General features: G+C 58.9%; 1 protein-coding gene across 7 annotated transcripts in view; it reads right to left on the reverse strand.

Moving 5' to 3' along the window:
* The window catches only part of OTUD7B (OTU deubiquitinase 7B), a 41,589-nt gene extending 23,548 nt beyond the window's left edge, over positions 1-18,041 (reverse strand). The window contains exons 1-2 of one of the 7 annotated variants that reach the window (XM_040538904.1): positions 3,158-4,462; positions 61-1,815 (exon numbers count right to left, since the gene is read on the reverse strand). The gene's annotated coding sequence lies outside the window, so the exon portion shown is untranslated. Of the gene's footprint in view, positions 1-60; positions 3,135-3,157; positions 4,463-5,492; positions 7,376-10,987; positions 11,711-13,040; positions 13,254-17,904 lie in introns of those variants that run through there. The other 6 variants (XM_040538900.1, XM_040538901.1, XM_040538899.1 and 3 more) reach the window with 6 other exon arrangements.
* Between the last annotated feature and the right edge of the window lie 1,571 nt (positions 18,042-19,612).

Below are 19,612 nucleotides of genomic sequence, written 5' to 3' on the forward strand. Positions count from 1 at the left end.
TGCTTTTAACCAGCCCCGGTGCCGTGGAGCTGCGGGGCTATTTCCTAAAGCTTCCTTCACCTTTCGCAACTTCGAGAGCCCTTCAGATCCACCTGGCAAAGGCAGCAAGGACGCGACGGGGGAAACGCGAGGCAGCGGGCAGCCCCGGCTGCAAGACCCTGCTGCCCCCAAAGTCTCCACCGAAAGGTTTCCAAAGGCAGCCCCCCAGAAATCCTTCCGAGAGCCGACCTCCTTCCCAGAAGGGAACAAAACCAGCCAGCGCGAAGGTGCATGCTGTAAACCTTCGGTTTTAGCAGGTCCTAAGATCCAGAAAGCCACACGTAGGTGTGTGCTGTGCCTCGCGTTCAGATCCTGATTTACTGCATTCCTCACGGCACAGATGGAGAGCAGCACGCTCGGCCGAGGCCCGGACCGGGCTAACGCTCGGCGGGATTGTGCAGCTAAAGGGTTACCGTGGAAAAAAAAGAAAGAAGTCGACTGTCAAGGAACGTAACCTGCTGGAAAAAACTCCTCCTAAGCTGAAATTTGGCACGTGAATAAGAGGGGAAAAACCGCGTAAGGCTGGTTGACAGCGGCGCTGCCATCCTGAGAGCAGGCGAGGAAATTTCAGTATTGCACAGACGAGCAAACCCATTTTCTCTGCTGGCGCCTCAAAACCATCGCTTGTCAGGATTATTCCTAAAGATGGGCCAAAGTCCCTAACGGCACCGACTCCCAAACCCAAGCACAGCAAGCGAAACACGCGAGCTTTAATCTGGAATTTCCTGGCTTTGTTGGTTAAATGCCGCTCTTATTATCTTCCACACTCTCTAATCATACACTCGTTAGGCAGAAAATCTCCTTGATGTCATTTATCACCGGAGCAATCTTGGGGCTGTTGTCATCCCAAGGCAATCCTCAAACCCGCCTGTTCCTCGCCGAATGGGATCCTCGCTGAGTGCACGGCCCACAGCCACCAACTCGTGGTGCCGCGGCTGCTTCGCCACCTCCTTGCACACACAAACAGCAGCACCTCGGTGCTGCGAGGCCGAACACAGCTGCAAAGCTCCGCCGGCACAGCAAGGAGCTGCCGGGGATCTACCGCGAGGGTCCAAACGAAGGAACAGCCTCTCCCGCCGCGCTCACTTTTTGTACGTAAATGCTTCTTTTTACACACCAGGCAGCTCCGCGCGCTGCCGGCATCGCTCGGGGTACGGCTGGAGCAGGCAGGGCTGCAGCTCACGCCTGTGCCGGGCAGGATCAGTCCCGCGGAGCCTCCACCCATAGGGAGGGAAGGATCCGACCTCCTCTGCAGGGAGACCCAAGCTCCGCGACCACAACGATGCTGTCCAGCCAAGGCTAAAGCGTTTTGGGTGTCAAGCAGGCCAAAATCCCCCCGTACATACGTGCGTGTGCGCATACGTAGGCGTTTACGATGCGATTAGGGCAGCTTCCAGCGCTGGCTGTAATCCGCCGGCAGCTTCCTCGCCATGTTACAGACACCGGGGTGCTACGGCGGGCGCCCGCGGGACCGAGACTCAGGCGGTTCCACGGTCGCTGCAATACCGACCGTTACTTGCAGGACGCAGGAATTAAGCAAATTAACTCATGAATATTCACGCTTTAATCTTCCTCAGGAAGCCAGGCAGGTCCAGGACAGCGTCCCCACCGCGTGGATGTCACTCCCGACCCCACAGGTGCCAGACTGCCTCTGGCACGCGATCCCAAAAGCACCTCGGAAATCATCTATTTCTCCACAAGGGCCACACGTGGACGCGTGCAAATCCCTCGAGCCAGCCACCCAGCTCGCTCTCGAAGCCGGAGGCGGCGACACGGCTAAATAAAGAAGAAAGCCATCAAATTCCATGTTATAGGTGTGGTTTTTTCATTACTATACAGTCCATTTCTTTAAGCCATCCCAGAAACACCTCATAATCAGTACTCAGCGAGGAAATGCTACTTTCCAAATATTTACATTTTAAGCTATTCCAGGAAAAAAAATGCCACCAGAAGCACTGCTCTGCACACCCGAAGCTTTTGCTGTTTAAGACATTGTGCAAAGCACCAGCTGAATTTCCCAAGCCCCGTCTCCCGCTGCTATCCACAGCGCTCCCGTCAGAAGGAGGGCGTCCAAATCTCCCTGTTTCCACTGGTGAAGAGCCAAAACCAAATTGCCTTAATTCGCACAGACTTAAATTAGAATGATTCCCCGCACACTGCCTGGCCACGGGAGGGAAGGGAGGAATTTGGGAGACACTTCCCAGCCGAAGGCGAAGACGGGGTCAGGCAGACGGCAGTGGGGAAGGGGCCGGACCCGTCCCCCGGAGGTCCCCTCCTCACCCACACCGAGGCTGCCAGGAGTGGAAGGGGAGCTCCCAACACCCAGAGACACTCACAAAGGGTGCTTTGGGAGAAGCCACTGCCCCCAGATTCCTTCTATTTCCCTCCTAGCAGACGGTCCCCAGCCTCTACATGACTCCGAGGCATTTCCAAGCCTTGCACACCCTCCAAAGCTTTTCTCGTTTAATTTCACCATGGGGCTGCAGAGCAGCAAGGCGCTAATTTAAGATTGTAGAAAGCCAACGTGTTCTCCTTAATTGCGTTTTCAGGCATGAGAAGGAGTTGAGAGTACGTATCTCCGAGCGAGCCCTTCAAACCAATAGAAATCTTGGTTTGAGGGGGAAAACGACAGCGTGGAGCACAACCAGCTCCTGGCGTTCGAGGAGCTTGCGCAGCCCGGGACCAGCAAGGCTTTGTTATCGACTCCAAATCCAACCACGCTCTTCGGAGTTTCAAAAACAGTCATCACGTTTAAACGCCAGGCAGGAGCGCTTCCCAGCAATCCTCCTGTTGTGATAAGGCCCTATTATCTCCTTCAAATCACTTTTTGGCGAGAAGCGAGAGGCTTTCTCGCTGCTTTTGGCACCGGCACGGCCCTGCAGCCCAAACGGTGCAGGATCGGTGCTTGGATAAAGCAAGCACAAGTGCCAGGCAGGCAGGCACCTTGGGGTAAATACTTTGTAAACAGCTTTCCGGGCCCAAAGCCATTGCCTATTACACACAGCCCCATGGGCTATGTACCTGCGGTATCTTGGCAGCGCGCTGGGAAGCAGCAGACACATTTACGTTCAACGATTTATCTAAGGAAGAACGGCAACGGGGTGGCTGTCGCGCTCACCTCGCTGAGGCTTTCAAAACTTCACGCAACTCCATTTCTTTGCAGATGGGGTATCGGTGACGCCACCTCTACCACGCCTGGGGAGCTGGGATGCGGAGGCAGCTCTGCCCGGGAAGGATTTACATCTATAGGGCTGGCCTCGCATCAACGAGGTTTCACATCCTTCCCGAAAAACTTGCATCGAGGACCAGAATAGATCGCCGGGGAAGAAGAGTGCCTCTTTCACAATGAAACCTGCAGAAAGATTTCTATTTGAATAAACACACTGCTGTAAAGCTCACAATTGCACATTGTTGTTGGCACCCTGTTGCTAAAACCGCCTGGAACGGGGCACCGGGAGCCACCGTATTCACCCAGCAGCCAGCGTATTTGCGGGGAACGCTGCAAAGCCTACACCCAGCTGGATTTCCAGACTCCCAGGGGAGAGGAGTTACCCGTTCCTGCAATCTGCTGGCCTCTGGGCCATCTCCCTGCACGCAAACAGAAGCAGCGAGACGGAGGGATGGTGGAGGGATGGGTGCAGTGCCTTTATCCCCTTTCCCTCACATTCAGCTCTGCCTTGAAGTGTGGAAATTCACTTCCACGGGAATAATTTGACCGTAACACGGTTTGGTCACCACAAAACGTGGGTTTTCGGGGCTTTTCTCTGGGTCCTTGGCTTCTATCCTAATTTCCTTTGCATAGTAGCTTCCTTGCTTCTTTCCAGCTTGCTTCCCCTCAAAGGTGTTCTGCAATTTTACTGTCTCCTTCCCCGTTACGCTGATAAGATTATTAAAGCATCAGAGATAAGAGGTCGCAGTCGTATCGCTGCTCTCGCACCTGCCCCGCCGCCTCTGCCCAGCGAGCCACAGCCCGCGCAAGAAGTCAAGTTGTGAATTAGTTATTGAGAGGGTTTTTTGTTATTTTATAAGAAAGCATTCTTTATTTTGCACTAACACCCTTCTCAAAGCTACACAAGCAGGCTCCTATCTGGCAGGCAGCAAAGCTGCTTGCGTTTCCTTCACATTTTCCTCTTCCATGGTTCGCATCTCCTCAAACCGCTTTGATGAAACACCAGAGCTGGGGATTATTCACCTCACGACAGCCCGCTACAAGAAGCTGCCCACCACCAGAAGCTTTAAAAGCACTGACTTCACAGAAGGCTTTCATCCCAATTACTCTTATCAAACGTTTTGAGGCCGCACCGGTGACCGGCCTGGCTGCTGCCCTCCTTCACTGCAGCGCGCGCGGCCTTCAGCCCCACCTCCTCCAGCACGTCGGCAAAGCAACGCGACAGACCCCAGGGGAACACGGGCAGACCCAAAGCAAGAAGCAAGGCGACAAAGCTAAGTAGAAAACTAACCGAAAGGAACAGGCCCACCAAGGCAGAAGGGTCCGAAAAGCCCAAGAGACAGCCAACCTCCTCCTCGCCTCGGCAGCGGCACACAGCTCGGACTGGGGCTCCCACGATGGACGCGACAACCGAGCCCCAGCCCACTGACAATGGTGTCAATATTTTCTTTAAAGCCTGCCCGACTCATTGTAGAAACCACAATGTCCTGGACTGTTAGGAATTCCTGGAGTTCACCGCCTCTGCTGCCGTGACGCCAGCTCGGAACTATGCGCGCGAGCGGAGCGGGCGTCGCGCTGCTCGCCCCTCGCGCCTCCCGATGAGGAAAAGCCTACATCTGAGGCGAACACTGGCATCTTTCAGGTCTCAGGGTTACAGTTTTCCTCACAATTTGCCGTGTCACCAGCCAGATAAAACCGGACTGGGTGTTTCAGAGAGCTGACCTTTCCTCTCCCTCAGCCCAAACACCAGCACCCGTAACCTCTGTGCTCCTTTCATACCACACAATCTCTCTCCGAGGGCCATAAAGATAAGAAATCAGCTAAAAGCTCAGCGCTGCTCACACGGAGCCCACGTGGCACACGTTCACCTAACTTTCCATTCTCCTTTTTCTTCAGAAAAGCACAGCTTTTCAACGCGAAGTCCAGCCACCCCCCCCAGCAGGCAACCAGCAGCACCTTCGGCAGGTCTGCAGGCTGCGGCTCCTCATCTTCAGCACGGCATCCCCCGAGGCAGAGCCGAAATATTCAGATTCTGCCCCAAACGGGTGACAGGCCAGGCCTGGACAGACAGGTGACGCCGGAGGCTGCCATAACCCTTCATCTGGAGGGAAGGAAGCGCTGTCCCAAAACCAGCTCCTTTTTGAGGATGCGAATATCTCCAAGCGCCTCTTCCCAACATCGCCTGCCACAGGATGCTGCACGTGGGCATGTGATAACGTTAGGAAACCCAAACCCCTGGGAATTCACACATTTTTAGAGCGGCCTGGCATGATGCTGGACTTACCGAAGGGCCATCACCAGCCCCCTCGCTTCAGCGGCGTCTCCTTTCCAGCAATTCTCCAAGTGCCCCCACAGACAGAAACAGCTTTATTAGGACGAGCAAAAAACACCTACCCCACAGGGATGTCACAATATTGCATTAGCTAATGCCTGTAAAATGCTATAAAAAGCTTAATTAAGCCTCGCCCTTATGAGACACTGGAAGGACTCTCAGGCTTGTTGCGCAGGCAGCAGCCAGCACCGCGCAGCACGGGCATGAGCCCAGGAAGCGTCCACGTTTCAGAAATAATTTTGGGGAAAACCCAAAAAAAGCAGCAAGCGCATTCACCTTGTAGTCAGAGGCAAGGATCCCGGTCAGCATTTTAAATGTTCACCTGCCAAAGAGCACAATGCTGAGATCTAACAAATAACAACCCAACCATGTGCAGGGCCGGATCCTGACATGACCGAGAACCAGCTACACGACTGAAGAGCCGCCGCCGCCATGAGCCTCGCCGGCTTCTGCTAGCAAAGCTTATAAAAAGCAGTTTACGACCCGCTCACATTGGGGTGAAGCGTGTGCATTCACTGCTGCCGCAATAACTGCTCGCGGGGAGCAGATAAGGCAGGAGCTGGCAAGGCGCTAAGCTCCCCGTGCTGCCACCCCGCGCGGACGCGCTCGCTGCGCCCGTAACGTCACCATCCTCTGCTCGGGGACCACCGCTGACCAAAGCAGGGGAAGGGAGTGCTCACAGCAGGATCCTCCAGGAGGATCTGCAGAAATCGCAGCCTCTGGCACCGGGGCCAAGTGGCCTTCACCTGCACGGCCGGGTGTGGGCTGAGCTTCTCCCCCGAGCCTGCCACGAACGCCGTGGTGCGAAGTTCCTCCACACAGGCGAGCTCCCAAAGAGGCCCAGGCTTAGGTACGGCAGAATTAGTCGCTTGCATCTCTGAAGACCGTATTCGGAAGTGTATTAATTCAGTTTCAATGGGTTTTTGCTTGTTTTAAAAGATTGGCATTATACCTTGAGTTCCCTTGTTTGCTCATGCCATTCTTATTGCGCTGGGCTTCAGCAACGCAGACTCAAAACAAAGCTAAAAGGCTATTACCAAATTATCCCCCAAAACATGAGCTGTTTCTAAAATGCCAAAGCTGCAGGGTGTTGCTTAAATCAACAAAAGGAAGGAAAAGAGAAGAGGAAAGGTTAGCAAACCACCCAGCACCCCTCCTGGTACGCGTGGGTACTTCAGGCCGCCGCACCGAGATCCCCCATCGGGCTCGGAGGCGTTTCACAGAACTGCCAGCGAATGGTTTCAGCCTGATTCACTGTTTTTCATTGTCCTGTCCAGAAAGGATGACTGAGTTCATTGCTACTGGAAATATTTCACCCTGTTTTGCTGTCGTGTCTGAACACGCCGTCATACTTCAGAAGCATGGTCCTCTACCAGCCTCGGAAGGGAACGAGCCACCAGCGTTAGCTCATGCCAGAGATGATTCCTGCATGAGAAAACCTTCTCCCCTCAGCCAAGACCAGAGGTTTCATCCCCACAACCTCCAGAGAGGATTCATTCTCCTCGGCACCTCACAGTGACGCACCGAGCGCTTCCAGAAACTGTTCCCAGGGCTCTGCTTGGCACCGAACCACCCCAGCCAGTACCTGCCAGCTGCTTTATCAGCTCTATGCAAACACGGGAGGGAAGGAAGCACGGGGACACAAACTTACACCTGGACACAGCTCCGCTGCTAAAAACCTTCCGAATTGCAGATATTTAGGAGCCGTCATAACTCGACTTGCCTGGGCAATAGCACTGCCCTGTTTTTTGAAGGCCAACCTTATCAAGACCAGCAGCATGAAACCGTCAGTCCCAGCACAAAAGCAGGGTGAACAGAAGAAGAAATGGAACGGTGTTTATTTTTTAGGCAGTCTCACCAAGCTGTCAATCAGGCCGATGCTGAGGAAGGGGTTGGACGGTGGCAAACCCACGAGCCCCAGCTCCCGAGGTCCAAACCCGACCACCAGCACAGGACCGGGCTCTCGGAGGTGCCTTACGTATGTCTGGGTCCTAAAATAAAACGAAAGTAAGAAAGAGGTGTCTGCCTTCAGGGCTTGGGTGTCCATTTCCCGTTCACTCGAGGCAGCACAACACAGCAACCAAAACCACGTAAGGAAACTTCACGGCTTCAGCCCAAGGAAAACGCTTCCTTCTGTGTCAAAAGACACTTCACTTTGCCTTTCACTTTTAAATTCCAGCTTTTAAGTCAACATCTTAAAAGGTATTAGCCACCAAAGATGGCTTTCATCTTCGAGTGCATTTAAATACCTCCTCTGCACTGCCTGCATTTTGATTTTAAGCCGAATTCGGGTTGGACGGGCGCGTTTCCCGGGCTGGTCGCTGAAATCTGTTTCCTTAAGATTGGGGCACACCAACGTCACGCCGCGCTCGAGCACGCGGGGTCGCGGGGAGCCTTTGAGTCAACGAACGTTAGCTAACGAGGAGCAGAATGAAGAATAGTGAGGCCGTGGGCTACGTGGGGGTGGCATAGACCGCGCCAGGGGCTTTGGGAAACAGAATCTGCCCGATCCATTGCTAGGCTCACATCATTTATTGTTTTCATGCACGGGACGCCGGTAGAAGCCTCGCACCGGGACCCTCCACGCTCTGCTAGCTCCCCACCTACAGATGGCACCGAGGTTTTCTCACGTTACCTCTGGGCTCCTCCGCGACTCCTGCACAGGCTTTTTTCAGCGAGGTCTCGACGTGCTCCTGCCCCCCGCCGCGCACCGGGACCCAGCGGAGCGAGGCAGAGATTACGCCGAGCGGCCGTGAGTCACACGCGGCTCGGCGCTGTAATGAGCTTGATCCTCAAACAGTATTTCTTGCTCGGTCACCACACCCATAAAAACAGAGAGTGAAAGCCGTGCAGCCACAGCCGGGATGCCTCCACCTAACACTGGGACGAGGAGGCAGCAAACCTCGGAGCGGGGCCCTCCGTTGAGAACCAACGCGGGGCTCTTTTGGTTTTAAACAACCACACGGGCAAAAAAAAGCCCGCACCGCGCACCCGAGGTGTTTTCAAAGCTGGCTCAAGTCCCGGGAAAGCTAAAAAAACCACAAGGAAACCGAAGTTTTGTGGATCCCTCCGCTGCAGAAGGCGCCGCAGAGCTATCGCTGCCAGCTCAGGACCCGAAGCCCAGCAGCAGCTCGCCGCTCCCCACCGCCAGGAGTCCCCGGGAGGAATCCCCCCGCTGCTGCTCTCCTGCCCTGCAGGGCTCCACCACGAGGTCCCAGCAGCCGAAGCAAGCAGCAAACCTCGACGCGAAGCTTATGGAGCTCCCAAACCAAAAAGCCAGCCCAAAAGCGGCGTTGAACGGCGCCTACCTCCAAAGCAGAGGTTGCCTGCGTGGCCCTGCCTCGTGCCCCCCGCGGACTCGCGTGCCGGCCTTGCCCCGACGCAAGCTTCGTGATGCAGCCCAGAGGCAAGAACTTCGGCGCCTTGAGCAGCCCCACAGCCGTGCTGCCCAAGCCCTGCTCTTTATTTAATAAGCCTTATCAGCAGAGCTCCTACAAAATAAGCCACTCGCGTGGCTCCGCTCCAAGCGAGCCGGACGGGAAGCGCGCGGGCCTCCAGGGAGGCTCCTCGCTGCTGCCTCCTGCCCGCAGTCCCCGGGGAGCCCCCGCTCCGACTCGGGTCACCCCAAGCACACCGGGGTGCCCGAACACGGTGCAAGGAGCCCGACCCCGCGCCTTTATCGCGGTCGCTCAGCTCCGAGCAGGGGCTGGGCGAGAGAACCTGCAGCCCGCACAGCACCGCCAAGGCGAAACTCCAAGGGGCAGATCGTCATCGAAGCTCCGACAGCAGCAAAAGAATTATTCCCAGTGCCAAGGAGGGTGCGGGATCACGGGCACGGGAGGGATCCAGCCCACGAGGCAAAGTTAAGACAGAAATGTCTGTTCCTAAATAGAAGCGATGGGCGGGCTGAGGTCAGGGCGGATGGGGCGCTGAGCTCGTGGGGCTACGGCACTTTGTGCTGGGTGCAGCGGCTTGCAAAACGGGATTTTTGAAACGAGAAGCCTCCACGGGACCGCACGTTTTTGGCACGACCTGGGCCGCTTCAGGACAGCACACGGGGAAAGCTTTCTTAAAACACGCTGCTCCTCCAGAAGGCCAGGGCACAGGAGAGGCAGCAGTGAGGCACGAGTCGCGTTTTATAAACTTTCACTGCTATCACTGCAACCGCTTTCATGCGCGCAGCTTCCCTTAAAAGCAAGCCCTGTCCTATTTCCACGGGCTGCAGCCACCTGCTCTCCTTTGCTCTAAATACAGCTGCACTAATTTCAACTTCCAGATGATTCTCAAACTCGGGCTGAGAGGCGTGCCTGCAGCAGCACGGGAACAGAGCCGCAGAGCCACGTAAAAGCCAGCTTCAAACGCGGACGGAGCAGACCCGCTGCCTCCCGCCCCGTCGGCGCTGTTATTTATCAACTCCTCTTTCCAGAGACCTTTTCAGGAGAAATCCTAAACCCAAACTTTCTGTTCCCTGACAGACGTCCTCGCTTCCACTGAAGCCTCGGTGGAAATTTCACCCGGAGAGGCAGCGGGCAGCGCGGCGGAGGCATCGGCGGGGCTCGCGGGAGCGGGGCAAGAGCCAGAAGGACGGTAAACCCTCGGCACCAGGAGGCAAAAATCAGGCGCTAGAAGGATTTCGGCCCCGGGCTGCGCAAGCATTTGGGCGCACAGCTCCCCTCGCTCTGCGGGCGGCAGGGTTTGTGCCCCGTGCGCGCCCCGCGGGAGGCGAGGAGTGCTTGGAGGAAGCCTCCTCCGGGTTGCGTGCTCGGGACAAGCTTCTCAACAGACGGCCCCCCCCGTCACAAGTAACGGCCACGAGCTTCTCACCACCTCCCCCCGTGATCCCTCAACTTCTGCAGCAGGCAAAAAAAAAAAAAAAAACAACCCACAACGCGCGGTCGTGTATTTTAAACACCGCGTTCCCCCAAAGAGCAACACAGCGCAGACACACGCGGCTTAAACCACTGCACGGCGGCTTCACCGGTACCTTTTCCATCGTGAACATCCCTCTCATCTCCCGAGCAAAGAGCGTTTTTCTCGCTGTGCTGAGGGGACGACTCGCGAGGGGCAGAAAGGAGCTCGCTGCCCGCGCTCGAGCCCAAACTGCGACGCTGCGTGTCACCCTGCCAACTGTTCTCTTCACACCCACTTGAAATGTCAGCTTTTGTTAAGCTGAAACTCTTGCTCCGAGTCTGGCCTTACAATTAGCACCACAAGGCGGTTTTTTTCTGTTGTTGCCTTTTTTTTTATTTTCCCTCCAAAGAAAGCTTGAACGCCCAGCGCAGCGGCCTGCTCCTCGGCTGCGACAGAAAGTTTTCACACCCCCAGCGTCGCCGCTGCTCCAGGGGCAGCGAGAACGGCGAGGCAGAAAGCAAACCCGGGCTCGTAGGAAAGAGAAATTCGGCATCGTCAGCGACCCGACGCGAATAATTCGAGCCGCCAAGTTTTACCTCTCCTGCTCCGTGACTTAAGCTGACGGTAACATCCTGAGTTGTACTCAGCCCTGCGACTCGGAGCTGGAAACCAAACCCCCCGCGCACGGCGAGCGCGTCGGGGAACCGGTAGTCACCGGGGCAGCCCTCGGCGTCGCCCCGCTGAGCGCTGGGCCCGTTTCACAGCCGGACAAACCGAGAGCAGCCGGCTCTCCTCGGCCTCCCGGGAGGCCCCCGGCCCGTTACCGCGCTCCTTCCACGAGCGACTCGCAGCGTGGAGACGTCTCCCTCGAGCCTGCGAGCTGCTGACTCCCGCGCCAGCCTCCTGGCCCACAAGGGAAGCAGACGGAGCCCGCCGCTCGGCAAGCTGTAATTAGCTGGACGAGAAACTCCTTTTCCTCCCGAGATGGAGCCCAGCAAACTCCGGAGCTGGTTTGAAGCTTGTGGCCACCGTGCTCCGAGGGGGACGTGCACCATCCGAGCACAGCCACAGCTCCTGACGGTGCCCAGAGAACTCAGCGCCCAAAAACAGGCCCAGAAAGAAGCCGCCGGCTTTGCCACAACGCGAAACCCTCGGCAGGAGCAGGCGGGCCGGCAGAGTTCGCTCCGGTTCGAGCGCCGACGCGGCGTTTCGAAGCCACGTGGGCTTCCAGGTTGCAAGCGATAATCCCCTCTGGGCAACGCCAGAGGAAAGCCCGCAGATTACCAGCGTTTGATAGGAAATCGCTGCAGGTGAGAGCGTTTTGAACACCCCAGCACCACGCTGCACCCACCTACACCTTCGTCCCGTCTACTCCGGGCCCAAAACCGCCCGCAGGCCGTGCCCGGTTATTTTGCACCCGCTTATTTGGGCTCTTTGTGCCCGACTCCGTCACGGTAACCTGCGCGGCCAGGCCAGGCTTCGTCCTCCCCAGGGCGGTGCTCGAGCCTAAATTATTCAGATCAGCTCCACAACGCCAGGAGACACGGATACCTGCACGTCGGGGGCAACTTAGGGGGAAAGGCACCGCGGCCGGCGGGGACCCGAGCAGAGGAGCAGCTGCTCGAGGGCTCCTGGCAGGGAAGAACGGGGCCGGGGGCTCCTCGAGGTGCTCCTCATGGGGACAAACAGGGACAGGGGGGTCCTCAGGGGGATGAACGGGGACAGGGGCATCCTGGGGGGCTCCTCACGGGGACAAACAGGGACAGGGGGGTTCTCGGGGGGATGAACGGGGACAGGGGCATCCTGGGGGGCTGCTCAGGGAGATGGGGGCTCCTTGGGGGCTCCTCACGGGGACAAACAGGGACAGGGGGATCCTCAGCGGGTTCCTCATGGGGATGGCGGTTTCTTATGGGGACAAACAGGAATGGGGGCTCCTCAGGGGGACAAACGGGGACAGGGGTATCCTGGGGGACTCCTCGGGGGTGGGGGGGGATCCTCAGGGGCTCCTCAGGGGGAAGAATGGGGACAGGGGGATCCTCAGGGGGACAAACGGGGATGGGGCGGTGTCCTCGGGGGGCTCCTCAGGGGGACGGGGGCTCCTCAGGGCACTCCCCGTGGGGACAAACAGGGCCAGGAGCACCCTCGGGGGGACGAACGGGGCCGGAGGGTGTCCGGGGGGGCTCCTCAGGGGGATGGGGGCTCCTCGGGGGGCTCCTCACGGGGCCCCACGGCCCCGAGGCGCGGCCTCGCTCCGGGCCCGGCGACGGCAGCGAGGCCCCCACGGGGCCGTGTGCGGGACCCTCCCGGAGCCGGGGCTGCCCGGGGGGAGCCCGGGTGAAGCCCGGAGCAGGGCGGCCGGGCCTCGCCGGTGGTCGCGGGGCCCCCCAAGGCTCCGTGCCGGGCCCTCGGTACCGGGCACCGGGCACGGCCCCGGCTCCACCGGGACTCCCCGGGCCTGGCAGCGGGGGCCCAAAGGGCAGCGCGGACCCCGCCGTGCCCGGCCCCGACCCCGGCTCCGGCCACACCGGGACCGCGGCCACCGGGAACCGGCGGCGGGGCCCCAACCGGGACCCCCCCCCCCCCCCGCTACCGGGGCCCGGCGGGACCCAGCCGTGCCCGGAGAGCGCTCCGAGCCGCCGGGAACGTTACCTGCGAGCGGCTCCATGCCGCGCCCGGGCCGCTGCAGCCGCCGAGGCCGAGGCCGCGCTCCCGGAGGAACCGGAGGGGACCGGGACCGGGAGAAGGGGGGGGGGGGGGGGCGGCGGAGGGGGGCGGAACGCCTTGCACCGCCCCCGTGCCCGCCCGGAACGTTGACGCCGCCCCCGCGGCCGCCCGGAGCGCTTTCGCGGGAGCACGCGGCCTCCTCCGCCCCGCCCTCCCCCCCCCGGGGCTGGGCAGAGCCAATGGCGGCGCGGGTGAGGCCCCGCCCCGGCGGCGGCGCGTGGCGCATGCGCGGGGTGGGAGGGGGAGGGAGGGGGAGGGAGGGGCGGGGCTTCAGCGGTGGGGGGCGGGGCCTGGGGTCCTGGGTGGGGTCTGCGCCCCTCTGTAGGGCCTGGGTGGGGTCTGGGCACCTGTATGGGGCCTGTATGGGGTCTTTATGGGGTCTGCGCCCCTGTATGGGGTCTGATGCCCCTATATGGGGCCTTTACAGGGCCTTAATGGGGTCTGCACCGCTGTATGGGGCCTTTATGGGGCCTTAATGGGGTCTGCACCCCTGTATGGGGTCTGTATGGGGTGTGATGCCCCTATATGGGGTCTTTATGGGGTCTTTATGGGGTCTGCACCCCTGTATGGGGCTTTTATGGGGCCTTTATGGGGCCTTAATGGGGTCTGCGCCCCTGTATGGGGTCTGATGCCCCTATATGGGGCCTTTACAGGGCCTTTATGGGGTCTGCACCCCTGTATGGGGCCTTTATGGGGCCTTTATGGGGTCTGCACCCCTGTATGGGGCCTGTATGGGGTCTGATGCCCCTATATGGGGCCTTTACAGGGCCTTAATGGGGCCTGGGCCCCTCTGTGGGGTTTGTGGGGGGTCTGTACCCTCTATGGGGCCTTTATGGGGTCTTAATGGGATCTGGGCCCCTCAATGGGGCCTTTATGGGGCCTGGGCCCCTCTATGGGGTTTATGTGGGGTCTGCAGCCCTCTGTCAGGCTGTACCCCTGTGTGGGGCCTTAATTAATAGAGTCTGGGCCCTGTTCTGGGGTTTGTGTGGGGTCTGTACCCTCTGTGGGGCCTTAATGGGACCCGCACCCCTCTACGGGGTCTGAGCCCCTGAGTGGAGTTTGTGTGGGGTCTGCGTGGGGCCTGTGCCCCTCGTGAGGCTTCTGTGGAGCCCGCAAACCTTACACAGCATCTTCACCCCACAAGAACCCCGGACACCAAGCGGGTCCCGATTGACCCCGATACCGCTTCACCGAGGGGTGGGGGAAAAACCCCTCGGGACGTTCCCCCGGGAGCGGGGGCCGGCGGTGCCGGGTCCACGGCGATCCCCCCACGGCCCCGAGCGGCGCGGGGCCGTCACGCGCTGATCCGGGCGCTCAATGGCCGCCTTTGTTCCCCGCGCGCCCTCGCCCTGTTTGTGCCTCGCACAAAAGGATTGTTTACGGGGCCGGGGCGCAGAAAAGCCCGGCGAAGAAAGAACCGTCTGTGCCGCGGGGTCCCGGCCTCCGGAGAGGCTTTTTTGGGGTTTTTCACCCCCCTCGGCGCCGCGTTTGGTCGGAGGAGGGACGGTGCTGAGCGCCCCCGAGGTCTGGGCCGTCCACAGGCCGGGCTTGGTGTCCCCCTCCTCCCTCGCAGGGGGTCAGCGGGGCGCTAAATAAAGCTAAAATCTCGCCTCTCTGCTGCCAGCCCTAATTTAAACCTTCGCCCGTCGCCGCGGCCGGGGTTTGTGAGGGGTTTGTGAGGGGTTTGTGAGGGGTTTGTGAGGGACGGGGCGCACGAGGAGGTCTCTGCGCGTCCCGCTGGCAGTGCTGGGCTGAACCACGGCGCCCGACCCTCGCTGCCTTACGAGCTCAGCACCAATTCCACCTCCTCAGCCCCGTTCGGAGCTCAGCATCTCGCTCTAGTGCTTTCCCCCGATGGGTAGAGCGCGTTGGGGCCGTGCTGGTGGCCGTGGAGGACCGATGTGCCATGGGGGCAGCTCCCCTCCATCGTGCCGGGGCTGAGCAGAGCCCAGGAGGCCAGGCCCGGCTCTCCCTGCGACCGGAGCTGAAGCTGGGGCGAAGGAAAACCCGCTCGTGGCGACTCAAACCCGCCTCCGTGCCCTCAGCGCCGCCGTTCAGACCCCTGCTCGCGCAGCCGAGCCCGCCGGGCTGCCAGCGAACACCTCGGGGTCGTCTCCCGAGCGGCTCCTCTCACACCTCCTCAATGATCCCACCGACAGCGCGCAAACGGCTCCTTTGGGGTTTTCCAGCCCCGTCCCGGGGTCCTGCCGGACCTCCCGCAATCATCCCGTCAGCGGATGCTCCGCCAGGCTAAACGTGGAAGCGCAGGCTGGTTCTGAAAACACAGCTTGGCCCCTTGGTGGGAAACGGGGCCTAACCCGCAGGACGCAGGAGCACGGGGAAGGGCTTTTTGGAGGGGACAACGAGCGGCGGGCACGAGCCCACCGGGGTGACTCGGTCCCAGCGGGATCTGGTTTTCTCCACGCGGTGCCGAGGGGTGCCCGGCCAAGTGACAAATGCCTTTGGGGCTCGCTTCCAGTGACCTTAGCACAGCGTCACCTGCACAGCAGTGCTGTTTGGGGGGGCGCTGACCCTGGGAAAAATTGGGGTGAGCTTGCAGCGGGGCAGTTTCGTCTCCCAGCCCCGGTCCCTCGGCAGAACGCAGGCCTGGCGCCGCGGGGTGCTAACACGACCCGCGTGGTGCCAGCAGGGCAGAGCGAGCCTGCTTTGCCCCAATTCTGCCCGTCCAGGGAGGCAGGGAGCACCCCCAGGAGGAGGGACGAGGCGGGTTAGGTGTGGGATCAGCTGAACCTGCTGCCGTGGGACCGTGGGGACGTTGCGAGCGGGGGGAACGCAGCTCAAAAACCCCGGCAGCACCGGGCCCCACGCGCAGCGTGGGGACAGCCCCGCGGGGACCTGGGCCCCTGATCCCGGCCGACCTGGAGCCAAGGCGACAGGAAAAGAGCAGCGGCCAGCTCCAGGCCCCGCACAACACCCACGTGAAAGATCGCGGAATCACAGCGCCAGGGCTGATGGCAGACGCTGCAGTCCCGCAGGCGACCGAACAGTTCAATTCCTGCTGCTCGCCGCGGCGCCGTCGGTCTTTTGGGGACAAATTCTGGTGCGACACAAGCAGGGACGGCTCCACGGAGCCGTGCGGGATCTCCCCCACCTACCTCAGCCCCGACCCGGTCTCTCTAACCCTCCAGAGTCTGTTTATGGATTGGATTTTTTTTTTTTTTTAATTCCCCTTGGATGAAAGCTGTCTCAGAACTTCCTAGCTGGAAACCTCGCAGCAGCTCCTGCGCAAGTTGCTCCGCAGATGCCAGACAAATAATAGTGCTTTGCACTTCTAAAGAGCCTTTCATCTGAGGATTTCTGAGGACTTCACATATGGTAATGCATTAACCCTTCCGACAGTCCCCGGTTTTATTCCATTCACTTCACAGGCGTGGGAGGCAGCCCTCAATTCTGGGAGGTTAATGGACTCGTCTGCGTTCCCAGCGTGTCAGCTGCGAGGCTGGTAAAGGAGAGCAGGATTCCCCGCATCCAGCCCTAATTGGCAACGGTGGAAAGTGAAAACTCGTGTTTTTCCAAGCCTGGGCAGCCCAGTGCCAGCTGCTGCTATTGAACTGCAAAGCCCGAGCATCGCCTCGTGTTTATCCTCCCGGGAGCAGGAGCAAGGAGCCGGCGCAGGGGGAGAAGGAGAGAGTGCCAACGTCAGGAGGGGAATCAAGGAGGAAAGCATCAAACGCCTCAGCTGAAAAACCCTGTTTTCACTCAATTTCTTTGTGAGGAAAGCGGTCTGGTTATTTCGGCTGGATCGTTGTCAGAAATCATGCGAGAGAGAGAAGAGGACACAGGAAAAACGTTAGGGTGAGGCTGCGGTGGCAAGAGCCAGAGGTGGAGCTCTGGGGGAAACCCACATCTGGCTCTGCCGCCATAGGCGCGCCCTGGGGTCGGACCTTTCCTTTGGAAAACCCCAAGGCACAAGGAAAAAAAATCGGAAGAAAAAATCTGAGACAGCTCTGGGCCTGGTGCGACACCCTTGGCACACCCCCGTGACAGCTGGGGCGGACCGTCTGGGTTGGAACGCCTTGGAAATTAAAACATCGTAAAACTAATTAAAAGCTCCTAAAGCCAGAGGCGAACTAAAGCCCCGAGCCACATTTGCCTCACTATATCATTAGTGCCCCTTCCATGGAGAGCAGGGAAGATAAAATGCCCGCCTGCCCGAGAGGCACGGTGGCACGGACTTGGTTTCAGTTTCCAAACGGTGCTGGCTCCGCAACAGCGCTCCTCATCTCCTCCAACAAGGAGCAAACCCAGAGAGCTGCACAGCGGGCAGAGCCTGGAGCTCCTCCACCTCTTCTGGAGCTTCGGGCGTTGCTCGTTGGCACAAGGAACGGCCAAACCCCACGGGGGCGATGCTCCGGACCGCCAGACAACAGCACAACCCCCCCCGTCCCTACAGCACCCGCAGCGCAAGCCGGCAGCGCGACGCACCAGCACCTTTCCACCAAGGATGCGAAAAAGATTAAAGCGCGGTCGTGACTGAGCGCGGCGCCTCGCAGGGATTTGCCAGGGGACATCAGGATAAAGCAGAAGAGTGCCATAAAGAGGATAAGGGATTGGGGGCGGTGAGGATAAAGACGGGAACAGATGGCAAGCGCTGCCAAGACACCGGCGACGGGAGGCAAGGCACCTGTGAGAGCAGGGCTGCCGCTGTCGGGGTTCGTGCCGGCGCCGCTCCACCTCCTCCTGGACTCGACCACTGAGCTCTGGGCCCGATTGTGAAGAAGACTCTTAAAGGCCTGAGCTCGCAGGGTTGTTGAAGAGCTTTCCTTACCTTAAAACTCTCTGACTTTTTTCCAAAAAGCTTCTGGAGTGGCCAATTAACTCAACGTCGCTGATGCATGGTTGCAGATTCCAAAGGACGACTGGGGAGGTTCCGGACCCAAAAGGACCTTTGCTTGTTTACTTGCTTCCCCCCGTTCCCCCCCCCCCCCACACCGCCGTTAAAAGGAAAAGTACAATGAGATTATGAAAAAATAATGAGGTGCAGTAAACCATTGCCCATAATGAAGTGTGCTCAGTTTCCAAGGCCAACAGGAAACCACAAGACTTACTGTAGGCCAGCTCAATAGATGCAGAAATTGTTCCCAAGGCAGTTAAATGGAGTTGCTTGTACTTACTAATGAGAGATAATTGAGGAGGAAGAAAGCCATGCCTACTCGTGGTGCGATGACTTTTTCTTTTTGCTCAGAAGAGCAGAGGGTTAAACGGCAGCTGACACGTAAAGCTAGCAGGAAAACAAACTCAGTTTTGGCTTCGGAGGCCTCAAGCTCTTCAAAAACAGAGCCTCGTCCAAACCCCGTTTTATTTGCCGAGAGCCTCTTCTTACGGCACGTTTCCTCGGGAGACCTGAGCGCTACAGCAGGAGATGTCTCAGACCTGAGCATCGCTCCCCGGGTAAGGGACTGACACAGAGAAGGGCTCCGAGGCTCTCCCAAGCCACCAGAAACCAGACATGGAGCCAGGACTGGGGCTGCTGTGCCGCGAGCTACGCAGCCTCTCTTGCACATAGGAGAGAGATAAAGAAAATTATTTCCTACTGATGAAAACCAGGGGAAGAAAAGTACAGTGAGGCACGCGGGCACACTTGTTTCTGAGCACCTACGCCATTTTTCAAAGTCTGCAAGAATTTCAGCTCCGCTCCGCTGGCAGCGGTTAGCTTTGCCAGCGATCTGCTTTTCCTCTCCTGCGCCTGAAGTTATTTTTTACCCTTTTATTGACGTGATAGGAAAATAGCTTTGCTGAAGATGTTAATTTACGGGCACAAAGCCCGAGTTCTTGAGCCGTGCTTGCCACGGGCTGACCCGGCCCCAGTGTCGGCACTGACAAAGCCTCCAGGCTGGGAGCAAAGGGACTCGAAAGAAACACCGGCGGCACTTCTCCGGCTAAAAGGCTGCTGCCTTGAGGTGTTCGGGGCCTTCAGGGAGACGAGCACTGAAGCTCCGTGCGGCTTAAGGCCCTGACAGAGAGGTTACCTTGGCAGGCACACGGGGCACAGGCGGAGAGCAGACCCTGCTGGGCACCTCGGTGCGTCAGCTTGCTGCTGGCACCAAGAACACAAAAGGCAGGAGCTATTCCACGGCGTTGTTTGACTCAGGATGGTTTCAGCTCTCCTCGAGGCAGCCTGCTTTTCAGCCCGAGCCTCCAGGATTCCACCTAGGCGCTCGTGTCCAGCCAGACGTCTGGTCTGAGCGGTTACGTGCACGAAACCGTGCCTCTGGTTTGGAGTGGGAAGAAATAAGGAAGGCGCAGCCCAAGCCAGCAACGTCACTGCTTTGACACATGGCTCAAACAGAAAATAGCGGGATGAAATGTGGAGTACGGGCTATGCAAAGCGCGCGTCTGCAGTTTCTCCGAACACAAGGAATGCTGCCCAAATGAGCCCCCAGTTTTTGCTGTTTCACGTCCCTACGGAGCAATTCCTCCGATTAGCTACCCTGAAATCTTTTAGATAGCCGGGACAGCTACTCGGATTTGGCAAA

This window comes from Cygnus olor, chromosome 28 (assembly GCF_009769625.2).
Source record: "Cygnus olor isolate bCygOlo1 chromosome 28, bCygOlo1.pri.v2, whole genome shotgun sequence".
Lineage (NCBI taxonomy): Eukaryota > Metazoa > Chordata > Aves > Anseriformes > Anatidae > Cygnus > Cygnus olor.